The 23,448-nt window shown below is 35.8% G+C and overlaps 1 protein-coding gene across 5 annotated transcripts in view; it reads right to left on the bottom strand.

The window, feature by feature from the left end:
• ARB2A (ARB2 cotranscriptional regulator A) overlaps window positions 1-23,448 on the bottom strand; it is a 418,904-nt gene that overhangs the window by 47,450 nt on the left and 348,006 nt on the right. The window lies entirely within an intron of this gene.

Genomic DNA, 23,448 nt, shown 5'->3' on the forward strand with positions numbered 1-23,448 from the left:
TCCAACTGAAAATAATTTGTTTCCAGATATAATTTCTTTAACAGCAAAGAAAACTTTTTAAAGGAATAAAGAAAAGATTTTATAATACTAACTTCATTATTTAAAACTCATATAATTTTACAAGCATACCTCAGAGATATTGTAGGTTCGGTTCCAGACCCCCACAATAAAGGGAATATTGCAAGAAAGTGAGTCACATGAATGTTTGGTTTCCCAGTGCATATAAAAGTTATGTTTATACTATACTGTAGTCTATTTACTATGCAATAGCATAGTGTCAAAAAACATAATGCACATGCCTTAATTAGGAATACTTTATTGATAAAAAATGCTAACTATCATCTGAGACTGCGCCAGTTGCAATCTTTTGACTGGTGGAGGGTCTGGCCTCTGTGTTGCTGACTGATCATGGTGGTGGTTGCTGAAGACTGGGGTGGCGGTGACAATTTCTTAAATTAAGACTGAAGTGAAGTGTGCTGCCTCGATGGACTCTTCCTTTCATGACTGATATCTCTATAGCATGAGATGCTGTTTAATAGCATTTACACAGAACTTCTTCCAAAACTGAAGTCAGTCCTCTCAAATCCTACCTCTGCTTTCTCAACTAAGTTTACATACTCTTCTAAATCCTTTGTTGTCATTTAACAATCATTACAACATCTCCACCAGGGAGATTTCATATCAAGAAACCACTTTCTTTGCTTATCCATTAGAAGCAACTTCTCATTCGTTAAAGTTTTATCATGACTTGACTGGCATGGCTCAGTTGGTTGCATGTCACCCCGCAAAGTGGAAGTTTACCAGTTTGATTCCTCGTCAGAACACATGCCTGGGTTGCAAGGTTGGACCCTGGCTGGGATGTGTATGAGAGGCAGCCAATTGATGTTTCTATCTCACATTGATGTTTCTCTCCCTCTCTTTTGCCCCTCCCTTCTCCTCTCTCTAAAAATCAACAAAATCTTAAAAAATAAGCTTTATCATGAGATTGCAGCAATTCAGTCACTTCTTCAGTCTCTACTTCTAGTTCTAGTTCTCTTGCTATATGTCTACCATATCTGCAGTTACTTTGTCCACTAAAGTCTCAAACACTTCAAAGTCATCCCTGAGGGTTAAAATCAATTCCTTCCAAACTCCTGTTAATACTTATATTTTGACCTTTTTCTATGAACCATGAATGTTCTCAATGACATCTAGAATGGTGACTCTCTATCTGAAGGTTTTAACTTTACTTTGCTCAGCTCCATAGGAGGAATTGCTATGGGAGCTACAGCCTTATGAAATGTATTTCTTAAATAATAAGACTTAAGAGTCAAAATTATTCCTTGATCCATGGGATGTAGAATGGATGTTATATTATTGAGCATGAAAATAACATTAATTGAATTGTACGTCTCCATCAGAATTCTTGAGTGACTAGGTGTACTGTCAATGAGCAGTAATATTTTGAAAGAACCTCTTTTTTTTTTGAGCAGTAGGTGTCAACAGAGGACTTAAATATTCAGTAGACCATGTTGTAAACAGATGTGCTGTCATCCAGGCCTTGTTGTTCCATTTATAGAGCACAGGCAGAGCAGATTTAGTATAATTCTTAAGGGTCCTAGGATTCTTGGAATGGTAAATGAACAATGGATTAAATTTAAATATTTTTAAAATTTATTTTCAGAGAGAGGGGAAAGGAGGTAGAAAGAGAGGGAGAGAAACACTGATGTGCAAGAGAAACAGCAATTGGTTGCCTCTTGCCTTTTGCATGCCCCCAGCTGGGGACCTGGCCCACAACCCGTGCATGTGCCCTGACTGGGAATTGAACCAGCATTCTGGTCTGCAGATCGGTGCTCAATCCACTGAGCCATACCAGCCAGGGCCAATGGCTTCAATTTAAAGTCACCAGCTGTATTAGCCTCTAACAAGAGAGTTGGCTGGTCTTTCGAGGTTCTGAAGCCAGGCACTGTCTTCTCTTCTCTAGCTATGAAAGTCCCAGATGGCACCTTCTTCCAACAGAAGGCTGTTTTGTATACACTGAAAATAAAATCTGTTGTTCAGTGTAGCCACTATCATTAATTGTCTTAGCTAGATCTTCTAGATAATTTGGTGCAGCTTCCACATCAACACTCATTGCTTCTCCTTGCACTTTTATGTTATGAAGACCACTTCTTTTCTTAAACCTTATGAACCATCCTCTGCTAGTTTCATATTTCTGGTGGCTTCCTCACCTCTCTCAGCCTCACAGAATTGAAGAGTTAGCACTTTGCTCTAGATTAGGCTTTGGCTTCAAGGAACATTGTGGCTGGCTTGATCTTCTCTCCAGATCACTAAAACTTTCTCCATATCAGCCATAAGGCTGTTTCACTTTCTCATTTGTGGGTTCCTTGGAGGAGCACTTTTAATTTCCTTCAAGAACTTTTCCTTTGCCTTCACAACTTGGCTAACTGGCACAAGAGGTCTAGCTCTTAGTCTACCTGAACTTTCAACATGCCTTCCTCACTAAGCTTTATCGTTTCTAGCTTTTGATTTTAAGTGAGAGACATGGAACTCTTCATTTCAGTAACACTTAGAGGGCATTGTAGGGTTATTAATTAACCTAACTTCAATGATGTTGTGTCTCAGGGAATAGGGAGGCCTGAGTGGGAAGAGAGTCACTGGAGCAGTATGAACATATATCCCATTTTTGGACTAAGTTTGCCACTCTATATGGACAAGGTAATTCCCAAAATAAGTATAAGAGTAACATCAAATATCACTGATCACAGATCACCATAACAAATGTAATAATAAACAAGTTTGAAATATGGAGAGAATTACCAAAATGTAAAACAGAAACATGAAGAGAGCAGATGCTGTCAGAAAAATGACACCAACAGACTGGCTCAAAACAGGGCTGCCACAAACCTTTCATCTGTAAAAAATGCAATACCTGCAAAGTGCAATAAAGCAAAGTACAAAAAACCAACTGTGTCTGTACTATAAGAGGAAAGCTTACCAAAAAGATCTTGAAAATAGTGTTCTGATAAACATCAATTTAGTGAGGTGGGTGTTTTAGGACATATCCTCTTGTTTTCTAATATACAATATTTTGAAACTAACATGGATAATAACATGACAAATATATACAATACATAATATAAATTATATAAATAAATCAAATTACAGAAATAGATATATCAGTCCTACCCTTACGGCACATAAGACCTTAACAATAAAAGTAGACTGAAGGCATCATATCATTTTGGGATTTATTAATGCATTTCTTAGAGTAATGTGTGTAAACAGGAATTTACCTTACACATTCAGATTTAGCTATATGCTTAGAGAGCTGATGTAATGTACTTAAAAATACTAAGCCTTCATTTACTTCTTTTAATAGTGAAGATAAAAATGAGTGCACATTAAATAATCTTACTTTGAAGAAAAACAACTGAGTCATAGATAACTCATAGATTTTGCAGTTTATATAACTTATATAAACTCTGCATAGTACTTAGAATCTGCTAACAAACACCAAATAGCCCTTTATATTCAGCTTGTTTAACAGAACATGTCACTAAGATATTATCCATGGTTGACAACAAACCTCGACAACACCTAAATTTGAAGGAATGAAACATGAAGTAGAAGAAAGAGAAGGAGGCAGACTGAGACCAGAAACTTTGATGGCAGAAACAAAAATGTAACAGTTTTAACTTTAAGAGAACACAAACCCATTTTTATTATTTGGAATGTGAGCTGATAGAACAAATAGGGGATAGGTACATGGTGAAGCATCTTCCATGTTAGAGTTTATTTTCCACAGAAAACTGCAAATAAATAATGATAAGACATCTTAGTGTGTCTTATAATCTGTGACAATTTCAACGCTGTCAGTGTAGCCACCGGAGAAACCTGCACGTACTGAGCCTTGACCCACAGAGTCTTTTATCTGCCTGTGTACTCTCCACAGGCCAAGCAAATAAAGGCCAAATGATAATTTACACATGAATCAACTTTCTCTGCAGCATAGGCACCAGAGACGTTTCTTTTCTCTGTTACTGAGAGAAAGGCAGCCAGGTCTAAGCTTGTCTCACTAGAAATCATACAAGTGAAACAGTGATTTGCAGGAAAATGGCAGATCAGCAAAGGGAAGCTGTTCTGAATGCCTGATAAAAATGGAAGCCACAGAGGACTAGATGAATATTTAGTTTGAAAACAGGCCTGACAGTAACAATGAGTCTTTATCCTATTCAAAACAGGTAGTGTCATACAAACTGAAACGGAGATACAATCCTGATAGAAGATTTACACAAGATACCTGGGTGGGTATCTTTAAAGATTTCAACCTTCATTTGAATAAGTGTAGACTCATGGATCCTTTGTATCTGGATCTTTTTCAGAGTACACACAGTTATTTCAAATGAATGACATTTGGGAGGTATATTACCCATGTTAATAATGAGAAATAAATGAAAAACTGGGAATACATTTTATACCATGAAACTTTTAAAGGAAAAAAATGTATACAGTGTAGTTTTCTTCAAACCAGGCCCCTTGGTGCTTAGGTCAACTTTACATATTCATCAAACTGTATCAAAATATTGCTATAGCCGTTCTCATAGGAGTATGTAACGAACAATAATTGTCCTGGCTCATTTAACAGAAGAATGGAGATTTATTATTAAATTTGTGTTAATAGGCCATTCCAAAGATGACTATGTAATCTTCTAATGAATGACAAGTACTAACTAAAGCAGTAAAATTAATTTTTATTCCATTATTACCACTTCCATAGCTATGCATTTGTCCTATTCCATCTGAAATGCCTACTTTTCTATTCAACAATGTATATCGTAACTTCAACTTCGGCTCAAAACTCACTGTTCAGGAAATTTTCCCTTAAAATTCATTTTGGTCTGGTGCTTGGATATAGAAGAGCATAGGTAAATGCTGCTAACTATGTACATGGACTCTCAACACAAAGTGATAGGCTAAAATCTTAAAAAGAAATTTTATTCATAAGTTGTGAATATTAGAAATGTGGTATAATTTGTGGTTCATAAAAGGAAATTTAAAATATTTATTCCTTTAGAATCCAGAAACAGATCTGTAAACTCCATATCACAATCCACAGTCTGAGACACAGCCAAAAATATTGAGTTATAAGAGTAAGTCATATCAATTCTTGGTGAGGGATTGTATACATCAAACATTCTGACAACGGAACAGGTTCTTGATATAATTGTTTCTCTCTAGCTTTCCTAGAATGATATTTTTAACCCTTTCAACTACTTCCCTTAGCTCTCTTCTCCTTCTATTTTCTTCCTTTAGGTTGAAATCATTCTCAATAACCTTAATCATTTCTTCACCTTTTGGCTATTTAGTAGTTTTTGAAGTCAAAATGAGCATTTTCCTTAAGCTGTAAGTCCTAGTGGGTAAGAATCATGATCGTAATTTCTCTCACAACATTTTATAGTGTCAAAGATAATGTTAGCCATTTGGAATGTTCTTGAGAACTCTCAACAAACTCTGTTTATAGGCAATGTACTTGAACATAATAAAGGCCACATATGACAAACCCAAAGCTAACATCATACTCAATGGTGAATTGCTAAAACTTTTTCCTCTAAGATCAGGAACAAAAAGACAGGGATGCCCATTTCTGTCACTTTTAAACAACAGAGTACTGACAGTCCTAGACTGAGCAATTAAGCAAGGAAAAAAAAAAGGCATTTAAATTGGAAAGGAAGAAGTAAAATTGTCTCTATTTGCAAAGATACAATATTATATATAGAAAACCATAGACTCCACCAAAAATATTGATAGAACTAATCAATGAATTCAGCGAAGTTGTAGGATATAAAATCGATGTACAAAAATCAGTTGGTATACACTAACAATTTCAGAAACGAATTAAGAAAACAATCCCACTCACAACAGCATCGGAAAACACTTAGTAATAAATTAAACCAAGGAGGTGAAAGATCTGTACACTGAAAACTGTAAGTTACTGATGAAGGAAATTGAGGAAGACATAAATAAATGGAACGATATTCTGTGTTCATGGGTTGGAAAAGTTACTATTGGTAAAATGTTCAGATTACCCAGAGCAATCTACAGATTCAATGCAATCCCTATCAAAATTCCAATGACATTTTTTATAGAAATAGAACAAATAATTCTAAAATGTGTATGGAACAAAGCTGGAAGCATCACATTTCCTGATTTCAAACTATATTACAAACATCTAGTAATTAAAACAGTATGGTAGTGGCATAGTAACAGTCACATAGATCCAAACAATCTAATTAAGGATCCAAAAGGACATTGTTCCAAAGAGGACATACGGATGGCCAACTGTTACAGGAAGAGGTGCTCAACATCACTAATCATCAGGGAAACGCAAATCAAAACCACATGATAGTAATCAAAACAGTAGTATTGGCATGAAAGAAAAAAAAGAAAAAGAAAGAAAAAGAAAAATCAGACACAGATCAATGGAACAGAGGAGAGATCCCTGAAATAAACCCAAGCCTATATGGCCAATTAATTTATGATACAGGAGCCAAGACTATATAACAGAGAAAGTACAGTCTCTTCAATAAATGGTGTTGGGAAAACTGGCGGGCCACAAGCAAAGGAATGAAACTGGACCACTATCTTATACCATACACAAAAATTAACTCAAAATGGATCAGACTCAACTTTTAGACCTGAAACCACAAAACTCCTAGACGAAAACAGGCTGTAAGCTCCTTGATATTGGTCTTGGCAATGATTTTTTTTTCCTTGTGGATTTGATACCAAAGGCAAAGACAACAAAAGCCCAAATAAACAAGTGGGACTCCACTAAACTAAAAAAGCTTCTGCACAGCAAAGGAAACCAGCAATAAAATGAAAAGGCAACATATGGAATGAGAGAAAATATTTGCAAATCATATATCTGTTAAGGGGTAAATATTTAAAGAATATAAAGAACTCACAAAATTCAAAAACAAAAAACCAATCTGATTAAAAAATGGGTAGTGAAAATGAACAGACATTTTTCCAAAGACATACAGTTGGTCAACAGGTACATGAAAAGATGCTTAACATCAATAACAATCAGAAAAATGCAAATTGAAACCACAGTGAATATCACCTCACACCTACTAGGATGGCTATCATAAAAAAGATGTTAAAATATCAAATGTTGGAGAGGATGTATATAAAAGGGAACCCTCATACACTGCTCTTGGGAATGTAAATTGGTACAGCAACTACGAAAAACAGTATGGAGTTTCCTCAAAAAATTAAAAGCAGAACTACCATATAATCCAGTAATTTCCCTTTTGGGTATATGTCCAAAGAAAATGGAACCAGTCATAGTAGCCAGGCATTAAAAACAACCTAAGTGTTTGTCAATAGGAAATATTATTCACTTTAGACAAACAAAGCAACAGCAACGATATGGATGAACCTGGAAGGCATTATTCTAAGTGAAATAAGCCAGGCATAGAAAGGCATATACTGCATGATGCCATTTACATGTGAAAGCTAAAAAAAAAAACCCAAACAATGAACCAACCAAAAAACACCAGTGGCTGGCTGGGGTTAGAGGGTGGGGGGAAATAGGGAATGACCGGCAAAAATAAAGTATTGACAAAAAGGAATATTCGTGAAACATACCCACTGTGAGGACCCTTAAAAATACATTTTTTAAAAAGTCAAGCCATAATTTAGCTAACATATTCACTGGTTTGTTGACCAATTTATAGGTAAATTTATAAAACAGCTCTACTATATTTAAAGATGAATTTCATGACCATTTGACATCATGGCCTCAAATGTCACTCTTAGTGGCCTCAAACATAAAATTTGGGTGGTGAAGGACGAGCAAAGAAAGAATAAATTAGAATGCTATGATTGTATAAATTAATTTATAAAATGTTTGATAATCTCAATTACTAAATTTCTTTTTCTGTTAATATTTATCACAAGTAGGCTTAATGCTTCTTTTTGTTAAGGAAAAAAGTTACTCTAATTTGAACAGTGATTTACTATTGCGTTAAGTTAATGGATGTTATTTGTAAGGCATAAAGGACTATGATCTGTGAAAGTGAAGCACACGGCCTGTGCACATACAGAAGGACAATAAAAGAGCGGGGGTAGGGTGTTGGCTGGCAGAAGCTTTTAAACAGCCATGTGGGGAGGAAGAAATCAGGAGCTTCCCGAAATACCAAATAAAGCGAGGGACAGAAAAATGGCAAATTTGAATACATTTAATGTATTTCAGGTGCTATTTAATTTTTTTTTATTTTGGAGTTTTGGGTACAGGGCACAGCATAAGTATAATAAACCTAGAGATATCCTCCAACTTCATTTCACTACGTATTCTGTTCTTCTCCTTTAGTACATTTGGTAAGACCACCTTTTTATCAAAGTCAACTCTCCTTGTCTTATCATTCATCCAGTTCCCTCCAATTGATCATCAGACCATGAAAGAGACAATGGATAGCTTTACTTGAGTCAATAGATAATGCAGACATCGCATCTACTCAATCTACCAGGTCTGTCGATCTGCCATGGGGGAAACTGGATAGGCCTATAATTTGATGTTCACAAAAACAAGCTGATAATTACACAGAAATTTGTGATACACAAATGTGTGAATAACTATTTTGGATAACATGGGTGCTTTCTAAAGTATCTAAATTAAGTTGAAGGAACTGTAACTTTACAAGTCATCCTAATTTGCATATGAAGTAAAACACCAAATCTGTCCTATCCCAATTTTGGTTTTCCTTGTTACTGTTGTATTCCCATCACATAAAAAATGAAAATAAACACCAGTCTGCCAAAGCAAATAAATTTACTTCTTAAAGTTGTGAACACGTGAGCAAAATACCAAGCACAAAGGAAGTTACCTGTTTTAAAGACGATAAAACTCAAAAATGGAAGGGTATGGTTTCAGATAATTGTACTATAACATTAGAATGGTAAAACTAGTGTATACCTGAAACTTATAATGGTTAATAACATTACAATAACCATCATATCATTAGTAACAATGTTACTTCAATAAATTTAATTAAATAAAAAAACTACTGTCATGGCCCTGTCTGGATGCCTCAGTCAAAGTGTCATCCCATGCACCCAAAAGCTGCGGGTTCAATCCCTGGTCAGGGAACATGCCTAGGTTGCTGGTTCAATACCCACTGGGGGTGCATACAGGAGGCAACCAATCAATGTTTCCCTCTCACATTGATGTCTGTCTGCCTGTCTGTCTCTCTAATCAATAAAAAACATATACTCTGGTGAGGATTTAAAAAGGAAAAACTCCTGTCGTGCAAGTGGGAAGAACTAGCTACTATCTGGGGATATTTCTTTTTCATACTTGACCGAGAAGAGAAGTTATGAGGGACTCCTTTTGTTTTCTTCAATTTTGAATGGGGCTGACTAGAGAAAACCTAGTCTTGTAAAAGGTTACTCAGCCATTGGAAAGAAAAAGAGGATAAAGCAGAGTTCCTAAATTTGTAAAGCAGCATTAAGCTGTGGGTTCTTAATAAAATGTTATTAAAATTCTTTAATAGGTAATTCAAGAAAAGGAGAACTTGTTTTTCCAGTTATGTGTTTGTTGTTATGCTGGGGCTATTGAAAAGCTTTTGCCATCATAGCAGCTAATAGTTAATTTGCATACTTTGGATGAAATCTGCATTGGTCAGAAGTGGCTAAATTTGGGAGTGTGTATTATACAACTCATGTTAGTCAATGGTGAGTTTTATATCCCGGTCATACATACTGTTGTTAGAGCCTTAGGTTCTAGTCAAATAATTTCTAGTTCATGTTAAAAGTCTCGCGTACTGCTAAAAGACAAATTTTAAAGTCATGCATTTGCTGTTTTTCTTTCTTACCCTAAAAGCTCTCTCTGATCTCTAGAATACTTCTTTAAATAAATATTAAAGATAAAAAAGAACATGGTTAATTGCCAAAATTTAACTTCCAATTTTCCTTTCCAGATCTATTCCTCTTCTACCATATTTCCTCATTTCAGTAAATGACACTACCTAGATGTTCAAGCCAAAAGTCTAGGAATCATCCTTCATCCTTCCTGTCCTCTCCCTTCCCAGATCTAAATGAGTAAGATATGGGATACTTCTTATCTCTACCAGCACCATCATTCAAGCCATCATAACTTTCTGCCTGGGATCCTGCAACAGCTTCTAAGTGGTCAGCTACTAACATTCTTACTCCTCTAGAAATCCATTTTCTCTCTATAAATTAGATGCTATCACTCTCCAACTTGAGAACCTCCAATGGTGCCCGTGTACTTATAGGACAGAGTGGAAATTCCCACTCCAATTCTAAAAGTCCTTGAATAATCTGGTCCTTGACTTTATCTTCTTGCTCTACTTTTTGTTCCTTTCTGTTTCCTCAGTGTGTGTAGAATGAATCTGTGGATCTTGAACGTTTCAGAAGGTAAAGGAAATATACCTAGCATAATTCAGGGCCACGCATTATGTCTATTAGTTCCACTTACAAGTGCCCTTAATGTTAGCAAGTCTAGGGGGAAAAAACCCAGATTACAGATATATCTATTCCCATGAAATGAATATTGATACAGGAAAAATTCAAAGCACAATTTCATTCTTTATTTGTTGTGTTTAGTTATGTATACCGAATAATGGAAGATTATAAACACAATATATTTTGTGCATTTCTAAATACGTAAAAATTGCTAGTTTAAAGAGGGATAGACTTTTTTAATGGCTGTAGTGAGTCTCTTGTTTGTATATAAAATGCAATGGTGACTGTATACTTTACAATGCTGAAAAGTTCCAAATTTACAATTGTACCGTATAAAAATCATTATACTAAATTTTTTCTTACTTGGGGGTTTTGTAAAAGTGCTTTACAATAGGAACACGATTTTCTTTTGGCTCTTCTCAGGAGCATCCAGAATGGCTACTGTTTTGGGATTTTCATTGTGATGTACAAAATGCTGACACTGATTATACACTTGAACATGATGAACTGTTTTCCTCATTGGTATGGGAAACATTATAAACCCTTGAAACAAGATATTTTGCACAAATTTTATCCAATAGGACACTGGCAATTTCAAACCCTCTAGAATCTTGAAGAAGCTAAATTAGTTCATGGAAATAATTACAGACTATCATTATAACTGTTACATCAATTGTTACTGGGTAATAACTGTCAACAACAATTTACTATTAGTTTTGTAATCAACTAAAAAAGTACAGAATATAAAGAATCATAATATGGAAATAGAAAGTCCAGCATTAATATTTTTGTGATGTAAAGAATAAATGTAAAGAAGTGATTTTGGATGATAAAGTGACCTAAAGTAGAATTACCATGTTACTTCAGAATTTGTTCTAAAAGGCAAATAATTAGAGCTGAGAACTCATCTCCTTAAAAACTTTATGTATAATTGAAACCATCCCCAATATTTGATTAGTAAAAAGTAGATTTACAACTCTAATCAGATATGGAAAATACTATCGGAGTTTATGTTATTAAAAATAAGCAAAATTCCATTGTGTATATGTATCACAGCTTTTTTATCCACTCTTCTATTGATGGGCACCTGGGCAGTTTCCAGATATGATCTCACTTATATGTGTAATCTAATGAACAAAAGAAACTGTAAGAATAAAATAGAAACAGAGGAATGGATATGTGGAACAAACTGGCAGCTGTCAGAGGGGAGAAGGGTGTTGGTGACTGAATGAAAGAAGGTGGAAGGATTAGCCAAAGAACATATATGCATGACCCATGGACACAGACAAGTGTGGTGAGGGCCTGGGGGAAGGGGAGGTGAGAGCTGGGAGGAGGTGGAGAAGGGTGGGGAGGGGGACGGGGCCATCTGAGTATAAACAATAAGACTAAAGTGAAAAAATGAAGCAAAATTTTATTAACAGGAAATTTCTTGGACATGCAGTAGCTGTTTCTTTCCAGTATTTCTGAAGTCATTTCAAAATTTTTCCAACAAGCTCATACAGAATAAGACACTCAAAGCTCAGGAACAATACCACGTAAATGTACTGACTTTAAATTTTTAGGCTGACTGGTTGGTAGGAAAAATAAGGATCATTTAAACTTAAACATTAAATGAGAAGAAAGGAAAAAACTTAGAAAAGAATAAAGGTAGAAGATAGTGTGAAGAAAAACAGAAATGTTATAGATTTACTAAAACATTTACTTCAATGGAAAGAATGGTTAAGTACGTAGGCACAGCAGTATACTGGCTCAGGACACAGTAACCTTGAGGAAGAGCTGAGTAAGTCTTGCTCAAGATCAGTTTATTTTACTATTCCTTTCCACAGGTGGGCCTAAATTATGTTGAGAATTATCTCTAAATCTTAAAGAAGCATTTTATTATGTTGTTATCGGTTACTGGTCTTCTAAATAACACAGCATACTTACAAATGAAAAATGAAACAGTTCTAAGTCTCTCTTCCTGGATGTGGCTTGGGCATGACAACATTCAACATTTTTTAAAATGATGGGATTAAGAACAACATAAATGAAAGAGTTTATCACATTTGGCCAGTAGTTTCAGAAAAAGGGGCCACAGAAATGTATGCTCCACTGATATTAAGATAATGAGGAAATGAAGAAAAAACAAGGATGGTGGGTAAAGAATACTTGGAAAAATAACCACAGAATTTAGCCCAGAACTAAACTGTGCTTATATTTGAAGAAAACAGAATTTAAAACTCCTTATGTATACTTTAACTATGATTTGCAAGTATGAGTTGGGTATTAGCTATTACTAATCTTTAAATAACTTAGAAACTATAGAAAATCACTATCTGACTTGACTCTTTAATCATGTTACCAGAAACTTAATGTTTGACTTCAGTGGTTGTCTTCAGTCCCTCTCATTTCTACTTGGTCTGTTTGTCATTTTAGCCACTGCAGAAACCAAACCAAACCAAACCAAGTCAGGCCAAAATTCATCTTCTTCATATAAAACATAGTTATCTCTAGATACTATAAGGTAACCCTTTTCTGGTACCATTTGATAAAGGAAAGGTTTTCAAAATTAAAGAAATAGCTTTCGTTTTTTTCTAGTTTCATGAAGTTTTTCTACTTTACAATCTGGATTTTATATAGAGCCAGTAGAACATACATTCCAAGTGTGAGGGAATTTTCAATCAAAAAATTAGAAATGGAGTGTTTTTCAGCAGCACTGCTCTCTGACACTGATGGTTTTGCTTTAGGATTACAGAATATAAAACCATTTCCTCAAGATATTATGTGTTCAGCATAAAATATTTAAAATGTTTCATTTCCAAGAGACCTGGTGGGAGTTCATGACAGATGTGTTCTTTTTTTTTTTCTTTAAATCGCCTTATTTTGTCTAATTAGCACTGGTGATTTACCCTTGGCAGTCTGAACTTATTGAGAGGAAAGAAAGGTAAACCAGCTTCTTTGGAGAAAAGAACAAACTGAGATAAAGTGGAAGAAAGGCACTTTTTAAAAAGGTATTTTTCAGCAAATGCCCACAAACAGCCCATGGAGAGCTCACTCATTTATGCATCACCATATTATCAATCCAATTGCCTTTAGTCTCAAAGAGAGAGGGCCTCGGTACAAAGCATTCTCCAGGTGTTAGTTTAGGTTTGTCATTATTTCCTATTTATAGACTCTGTCTAGTAAAAGAAGACAAATTACTGTAAGTGGGGGTAAATGTGATTAAATGAGTCCTCTGAAGATAAGAGGGTACATGGACAAGGGTCATTAACACAAGTGACCTCGCTTTGCCCAGACCATATTTGTATTTTGTGGATTTGAAAAAACAACAAAGAATAGTTTCTATTCCATATGCCCAAAGAGAAATCTGTCCCTTTTACCCTAATAAACATTTTCATGCTTCTGCAGTCTTTTAATAACACAGTGATAGTGCCAAAATACTCTCAGAGTACACTAAGAACAATATTGGAGAAATTATTCATTCTACGGAGTCTAATCGGAAATACTGAAGAAATATAATTATAATCAGACTAGATATGAGGCCTAGAATGTAAATTAGTATATACCAAGACCATCTGAATCAAATGAAAAGTTGAAATTTGTAAAGTTTCAATTAAAATCTCTACACTCCTTCTTTCACCTGATTGTAGCCCCATATGGCAAGGTCAGCCCTTTCTGTGAACAAACAGCTCAGTCGCCTCCAGTGTAGCTGTTATCTTTCTCAACAAGGGGAGACATTTGGCACAGCCTAAAGCTGGGGCATGAACCCTGGCTAAGCTTAAGACATTTATCTGACAGCATCAGCTGACACTCCACAAACACATTTGCTCTCCATGACCTCAGAGCATTCGTGATTAATCAAAAATGTATCTTGGATCTTGAGAACAAGCTACAACCAGGCACACACAAAAAAGGATATGCTCTCGATCTCGCTTATCGACTCAAGAGGTATATTGAATTTAGAAATAGCAAATAGAATAAAATGATCAATATGTTCTCACTTGTCCATGGAAGAGCAAACTTTATCCCTCTAGCAAAAGACATTGATCATGTAAATGTTTCAGAACTGCTTTCAAACTAAAGAATGCAAAATGTACATGACTTGTTGGGGACGGGGAAGGAGGCCTACCAGAGAGGAGCTTTTGCTTTTACTTAAAAACAGAACAACAACTATAGCTCGAAGACATAAAGTATATGTTTGTAGTATGCTGTACTTTAAAAAACCCGTGTGTTCCACTTAAAACCTTTTTTTGGGTAACATGTTGCCAACTGTTCTTAATAAAACATTATAAGAGACTTTAAAACTTAATGAAGGAACATTATTTGTGCAGAGAAAACTCGTTGCCTCATTTTAAATGAGACACAGTTATAACATATCCCCTATGCACTGTTTACAATTTATAATTTATAATTTATGTCTCTTGGTTCAAACTCAGTATTTTCTGCAGTCATCTGCTAAGTAATATGATTGGCATGTGAATTCTATAATATTCTGCTTCCCAGCACAGTATAATTTAGAATACTTTTATTTTCATTTGTACTTTTCACTTTCTAATAACAATACTAAACTCTAATTAAAGCAATGGAAAACAGAAGTCATGTGCCCCACCCTCGATAATATGAAAATGTTTATTATTAAAAAAAAATCTCTACAATTGAACTTATTAAATCCCATTCTTGTCTGGTTACCCACTGGTTAGGTTCAGTTGTTCACGATCCTACAACAGATCATTCCACTAAAGAAAAACTACATGTCCTGGTCCCTGTTGGCATGGCAAACAAACTTTCATAGCATGTGCTCACTCTATAAAATGGTGGTACTAATTAGAAGATATAAACTCATGCTGAGACATGATATGAATCGGCTTTATGTATCTACTAAGCTCACAGCAGTACTAGATTTATACTGTTGTTGCTTTAAACACTAAACAGAAAATTCAACTTCTAAATCTGTATGATAAGAAAGCAAAAGTGATTGAGTTGAAAAAACAAAACCTCAGCCCTTCATTTTTGGTTTTACTTCAAAAATGTTTCCTGTGCATTTAGAGGTTGCCTAGCACTTCTCCCCCATATGTTTACCTAACTTAAATTCTTCAAACATGAATTGCAAGTACCAGATAGCACAGCTGTATGTTTTGACATCCATGGTGAAAATGAGCAGAAAATCTAACTGTTCCATATCAAGAAGTATTTTTACTAGTGCTAATGTGCCTTAAATACCTTGTTCCACAGATGAGTGGCCTGGCACCTGCTGCATGAGAAATAGCCAATTACTGTTCAGTGTCTCTAATTTTCTGATTCAATTAGCATGCTTCAGAGCTTTCCAGTTTAATTGCAAACTACTTCACAGTTAGCTCTCTGATTAATCATTGCCCATCTGCAAGCCATCGGAAAACTTAGTGGAACAAATTTGTGTACTTTGGAATGCTGGGAGCTTAGCAAATCAAACTTGTTTTGGTATATAAAGCTTTAATTTTGTTTGCCCTTTTCAGCTGCACTTGTAAGAAGCTCTGTACTGATTAAACAGGAAGTCCGGACAATAATATGCTACATTATGCATATAATTACTGTAAATACAACCGAGATTGTAGAAACATCATTTAAGGTTAGGCACTAACATGAATGGAGAAGGAGGTCAAGAAAACACATTTGGAATCAATTTCTTTCCATTATGACCAAATGTAAGTATCAAGGGGAAAAAAAGCTGTGTGACACACAGTGATGTCATTACAGCACCTGTTCCCCTGAAGGCATTTTAAATTCTGGCTTTTCATGTACTCATAAAATCTTTCTTGTTATTTAATTAGTAGAGTACTAAGTTTTATAAGCTTTGTTTACAAAACATACATTAGGGATTTTAAAGCAAACTGGCACCACATTGTTTATGCTTCATTTTCCAAGCTTTTTTGCTGGTCCACCGAATGTATGAATGATAATGTCAGAAAACAAAACTGTTTTAATTGAGCTTTGGCTGGAGTTTAGATTATATCTTAACCCATAATCATGATTTCTTCATTTTTGAACAATCAAACATGAATTGCATATTTTGCTCATTTCTATGAACAAATACCACAGAGGGGACTCTGCATTGTATGAGGAAAGAGGCTTTTATAAAATAAACTCTACAGTCCTTTCCAACCCTCAGTTTCCCTGGTTCACATTTTAAAAAATTGGGAATTATTCTGATATAATTTTTAAAAAGCTTGTAAATCCATCCACTATATAAGAGATTTTATTTCCAAGATGAAATCATAAGCGTGGGAAGGCAAGGACCGTGTGTCTAGCTTACCAGTAGCGCCCCAGTGTCTCACACAGGGCCTGCACATTCTTGGTGCTCAATTAATATTTTGGACGAAGGAAATGGAAGCAGTACGGGTTCTGAATTTTCCATGTCATGTCACAGTGCCAGGCTGGACACTGTGTTCTCCTTCTGTAACCTCAACAGGATGCAGTCATGTTATCTCATAAAGATGTTGACAAGTATCATCGTGTTATAATTATTTGGCTGAAAGAATAATACAGAGAGAAGGGTGCTTTGCCAATTATGATGCCCTATCATGATTTCTTATTAACAATAAACAATGAAAACGCAGAATTTCCCTATCTTTTATGAAGATCCTTAACAAGTTATGGAAATGTCTAAAAGCTGAAAGTTAAAACCCAACTGATAGCTCTAAAAATAACATTAAAATTGGAAAATGGTTTTTGGAAATTGCATGATGAAAAAAAGATGACTTAAAATTTTTTACAGACAGTCACAGATATTCAGTGTGGAGCGACTTTCTGACTCCCTTAACAATTGACACATAGGAGACCAAGATTCCCTGAGCTCTCTAATAGTTTCTATTCTGTCTCTGTTAAGGGCTGTAAAACTCAAGTGGGCTGACTTCAAGCTTCTCTGAATTTCATAGGCAGCCAATGTAAGAAATGCTGAGAAGGCGTAATCTGATCACAGCAGCTCAGGCAAGTGAGCAGGCATGCTGCCACATTCAGCTGCCCAGAGCAGGGAAGCACGGCTGGAATCCCCACTAAGATCAAATTACAAAATAAGCTTTGTGGCCAGACGGGCACGAGAGGCTATTGTGGGGTCATGACATAAATCAGGGACGAGCCTGGGCAAAACTGGGCAGTCAAAAATCACATTTTCTGTACCACACTTACAGCATGGTTCTCTATGGAAAATAAACTGCTAATAATGTTCAGATTTTTAACTCAGAAAGGGCAAATGGCTCTCCCCACACAAGGACCCACCAATTGAGCCTTATGTTTAGAGGTAAGCAATTAAACCCCACACATCAAAGAAAAACAATGAGCTGTTCAAAATGGAATTTAGCCAAGGAGAGACCAAACTGGGCCCTGGTCCCTGTCCTGGGGTTCTCAGTCCTACCTGCACTTCTTACCCACTGTGTAGCCGAATGTCTGTGTATATCAGAAAGGAACGATGGAACAACTGAGGGGATAATGAGTGAAAATGAATGCAAAGCACACTGAAAATGCTTAAAGGACCCAGATATGATTTGAGAGGGTAGCACATCTTGGGCCAAGAAAGCCATTTCCAGAAATAATCCCATTATGCAAAAAGAGCAGGATATTCTTTGGGAAGCTGGCTGATACAGATGGCTCTAATATGGCACCAAATCCCATACAATGATAATCTATAGAGAAGTGTTAACTTTTGTATATGGTTCCCAAAGCTGAACATGCCATAATAGAAATTACATTTTAGTTCCTGAGAAGTTACAACATGATTGTCTGTGTTGGACTAAATATGAAAGACAACAAAATGATAGATTACAGTTAGTCTTTCAATAGAAGAAAAATATAAAGATTAGGATGGAGATTTCAGAGGACAATACAGCACAATTCCTAGAGAACTACTGTTTGGCAAATTTTGCTGAGGCTGAGGCATCCGTACTTCAGGAGGCCAGAAGAACTATTTCAAAGAAAAGAAACAAACACAGCACAATTCCTAGAGAACTACTGTTTGGCAAATTTTGCTGAGGCTGAGGCATCCTTACTTCAGGAGGCCAGAAGAACTATTTCAAAGAAAAGAAACAAGCAAAAACCTAAATGCAGTGTAACTAAGGCTGTTTGGTAAACAGCAGTAGCAGGCATACCAACAAATCAAGGGCAAACCACTTTGTAAGTACTTCCAACAGGGGCTTCAAAGAAACACTTTCAGGTAGTAATACAATGTGAACTTTGAGTGTGCTGGTTTTTCACTTTATCCACAATGCACGGGAGAATTATCATCAGTAATATCTTTCTTAGACATAAAAGCTATATACTTATTTGCACACTAGAAACTCAAAGAGTGTTTTTAACTTTTAAAAGGTAAAATATAAGTGGTTATAAAGTTCCCAAGAATGTTTAAGAAATGAAAATAAAGGCAAAAACTAGTTGCTTTTAGATAGGGAAGCTTACAAGAGATATGAAATTTAACATCTACTGTACTTTAAGCCTATATCTTATTGATAATTTAAAATTATAATTAGTGTTCTTGGGACCGAATGCTACACAGAAAACTAAATATGCACATATGTATGAGATGTGAGATGCTGCTGCAGGAGAGAAATACCCTATTTTTATAGCAAAAAAAAAAATCCTACTGAAGTCAATCCTTTCATTTATATATCTCATGTAAATTACACACAATTTTAAATCTTCAACATGTTGAAAATGGCCAGGTCTCATGGCACTTCTCCTTTATTATCTCCCATTTTCACTTGGAATTGGCAATGCAGTCTTTTAAGAGAGATTTAGGAATTAAAAATTATATACTTTGAATTAAACCAAGAAATGACCACTATAAAATTGAATTTTTATTTTTATAATTTGGTAAAAAAATATAATTTTTCTTCACTAAAGTCATTTTCTTATGCAGTAACACCACAAAAATAGCTTAAGTTTAAAATAGTGGATTTCCCATATGGTTAGTCCACAGTAAGATAAAAGTTGTAAATGAGGGGACTAAGTGAAGAAAACATAAAAAAGCCTTAAGGGCACATACAAAAAATGTGATATTGCGTGATTTACATACACAATTTTATTCTCCAAAATTCAAAGAGAAAGCTTAATATGTCATAATTTAAACTGTATTTCACATCAAGTACTCCTGATTACGTATATAACTGTAAGATGCATAACTCAATTTAGAGCATAATGTGGGAGAGGAGTTAGTAAGAATCTAACCTTTTGCATTTCTTGACTTTTTTGGGCTTTTGGTAATGTTGTATTTATAGAGATTCTACACTTTCAAATTTAAGTCTTGAAATGTCAGAAAAATCTCAAAGCTGAGATCTCACAGAAGGTGATTTTTAACAGTCCTTAAAAGTAAAGACTTTATGATCTTCTGACAACTGGAGCTTTCACATTTTAAGATTTGAGATTTTCAGTCCTAATATTACATAAGTGCACACATTGGTACACTTTTAAAGATTCCATCGTCTTTGATAAACCTGGATAGAAGAGGAAAATAAGAATAGAAAAAGTCATGAAATTCAGGAATATTGGATAAGGACAGATACAAAAAAGTAAATACTTAAAAAGGCTTGTGTATTTAAATGTTGTCCCTCAAAAGAATATATTTTCAATGTAAAAAAAGTAACATTCAGTTAATTTTTTATTATTTACAGTAATAAAAAATGGAGATGTCCAGTATTTTGGAGCTGAAACATGGATGAGGAAATAGAGGTCTAGAAAGGTGAAGTGATCTTATCAAGATCATACAGCTAGTTTTAGAGTTATAGCTAGAATATATCAGGTCTTTTGTCTCCAAGTTCCTCCCACAGCTAAAATTTTATACATAATTCTTGGAATTAATTTATTTTCAATGGATCCTACTATGATCTGTGTGACCACAGGCAAGACATCAATTCTCTAGTTTTCTCATCACTTTGAACTCAACAAGTATTTTTCTACCACATACTATGAGCCAGATGTAGAGATTAGAAAGAAAATAAGATATGGGTTAATCTTATTCTTGGATACTCTATAGTTTAGCAAGGGAGAGAGAACTGGCAAACAAATATAATAAAGGGTAATAATTTGACTAAAAAGGCGTCCAAGTCAAAAGTGACATTCAGTTTCTGATTAAGTGTACCAGAATTAAAGGTAAGGCCTGGACTAAATTATGTTGAAATCCCTTTCTAAAAAATTTTAAATTTCATTTTCTCCCCTATACTCTTATCATTTCTTAAATGGACTTTCTAATAAATAGGTAAGTGAGGACTTCCGGCCAACATGGAAGCATAAGTAGATGTGCTTTGCCTCCTCACACAACCATAAGAAGACTCACAAGTAACCTCGGAACAAAATACAACCAAAACTGCTAGAAAATCCATCTCTATGGAAATCTGACAACCTAGGATTTAAAGAAGAAACATTCACTCAGATGGGCAGGAGTGGTGGAGATGGGGAGCCAGGGTGGAGAGGACACAGTGTGGTGGTAGCGAGGCAGTGGCAGCCAGCAGAATAGGTGGTCCCACATTTACATGTGGAGGATAAAATCCGGGAGGAACACCTGGAGAGCGAACCATCCCAGTCCCAGGCCCTCACAGCCCAGAGTTTCAGCATCAGGTAAATAAAGCCTCATAACTTCTGGCTGTAAAATTCAGTGGGGGCTGCGGCAGCAGAAGAAACTGTGGGTCTCTCAGAAGAGTACTTTTAAAGGACCTGCATAGCTTGAGAATGTACGCAAACCCACCCACTCTGGGATTCAGCACCAGGGCAGCAGCTGGAAAGGTTCCAGTCACATATGGGAAGTGGAGGGAGTGACTGGAAACGGGGCGAGAACCAAGCAAGTGGCATTGTTCCCTCTCTGACTCGTCCCCAACATGCAGTGCCACAGAGCAGCAAAGCGGGTTGTCCAGCCCTGGCAAATACCTAAGGCTCCACCCCTTAACAGGTGGGTCAAGATGAATCAAAACAATTCTACCTAATACACAGAAACAAACAAAGGGAAGCTGCCAAATTGAAGAGACAAAGAAGTATGGCCCAAATGACCGAACAGATCAAAACTCCAGAAAAAGAACTCAGCCAAATGGAGATAGCCAACCTATCAGGTGCAGAGTTTAAAACACTGGTGATATGGATGCTTAGAGATCTCATTGAGTTTGGTAAACACATAAGGGAAGAAATGAAGGCTACACTAAGTGAAATGAAGAAAAATCCCCAGGGAACCAACAGTGAAAGGAAGGAAGCTGGAGTTCAAATCAACAATTTCGTACTTAAGGAAGAAATAAACAGTCAACCAGTACAGAAAGAAGAAATAAGAATTCAAAAAAATGAGGAGAGAATAAGAAGACCCTGGGACCTCTCTCAGCGTGCCAACATCCAAATCATAGAGGTGCCAGAAGCAGAAGAGGAAGAGCAAGACATTGAAAACTTACTTGAAAAAATAAGGAAAGAAAACATTCCTAATTTGGTGAAGGAAAGAGACACACAAGTCCAGGAAACACAGAGAATCCCAAACAAGTTGGACCTACAGAGGACCACATATAATTAAATCATAATTAAAATGCCAAAGTTTAAAGATAAAGAGAGGATTTTAAAAGCAACAAGAGAAAAGATGAGAGTTGCCTACAAAGGAGTTCCCATAAGACTGTCAGCTGATTTTCCAAAAGAAACTGCAGGCAAGAAGGGACTGGCAAGAAGTATTCAAAATGATCAAAAGCAAGGGCCTACAACCAAAATTACTCTATCGAGCAAAGTATATCATTTAGAATCGAAGGTCAGATAAAGTGTTTCCCAGATAAAGTTAAAGGAGTTCATCAGCACCAAACCATTGTTATATGAAATGCTAAAGGGACTTATCTAAGAAAAAGAAAATCACTATTAACAGTGAAATGACAGCAAACTCACAACTATCAACAACTGAATCTAAAAAAGCAAAAACAAGAACAAACTAAGCAAACAACTAGAAGAGGAACAGAATCACAGAAATGGAGATCACAGACTGCAGGGACATCCAACCTTTTGGCATCTCTGGGCCACACTGGAAGAAGAGGAGTTGTCTTGGGCCACACATTAAATACATAAACATGAAAACTGACAAGCAAAAGAATGATTTTAAGTAAATTTATTATTCTGTGCTAGGCCACACTCATAGTGATCCTGGGCTGCATGTGGCCCATGGGCTGGAGAGTTATCAGTGGGGAGGGGGAAGGAGGAGAATGGGGGAAAAGGTACAAGGATTAAGAAACATAATTGGTAGGTACAAAGTAGACAGGGGGATGGTAAGAATAGTATAGAAAATGGAGAAACCAAAAATTTCTATGCATAATCCATGGACATGGACAAAGGTGGGGGAAATGCTGGAGGAAAGGGGAGTGCCAGGTGGAAGGGGGCAAAGGGGAAAAAAACTGGGACAACTGTAATAGCATGATCAGTAAAATATACTTTAAAAAATAAATAGGTAATTGATAAGACTAAAATTTCTAAATATTGAAAGTGATTTCAGTGGAGCACAGTGATATGTTTATGAATAAATCAAAGAACAAAGCCTTTTATGTGCAAGTAAGTTTGTGAAATTACAGGTTTCTTTGGTATAGGCCTTTAATGTGTTAATGTGCATTGTACCTCCAAAAGGAAAATTTAATATGCAATGCTTCCTTTTTTTTCATTAATTAAAAAAATCCCTAGAAAAAAAGGAGTTTTTATTACTATATATCTCAGAATTAGTATTCCAAGGAGCACATTTTGAGTAAAACTTGTTTCAGAGGACTGCATTATTCCCTCAACTGGTCTCCACCAACAGATCCTACACACGCACTGGCTAGTAAATCCTCCTAAAATGTTGCTTTCATCATATTTCCCTTTTCAGAAACTTTCAGTGACTCTCTGTGGCCTATAAATTAAAGCTCAAACTCTGCAGATCCTCTAGATGCTGCTTGTGCATTCCTCCTTACATTTGGCTGTCACAATATCCTTAAACAAACTCCAGCCAAAATGCCACTGCATTTACCAAGCTCTTCCTGTCCTGGACGCTACTGCTTGGCT

Source organism: Pteronotus mesoamericanus, unplaced genomic scaffold (genome assembly GCF_021234165.1).
Source record: "Pteronotus mesoamericanus isolate MK-2021 breed Mesoamerican mustached bat unplaced genomic scaffold, CSHL_Meso_final contig_50, whole genome shotgun sequence".
NCBI classification, from domain to species: Eukaryota; Metazoa; Chordata; class Mammalia; order Chiroptera; family Mormoopidae; genus Pteronotus; species Pteronotus mesoamericanus.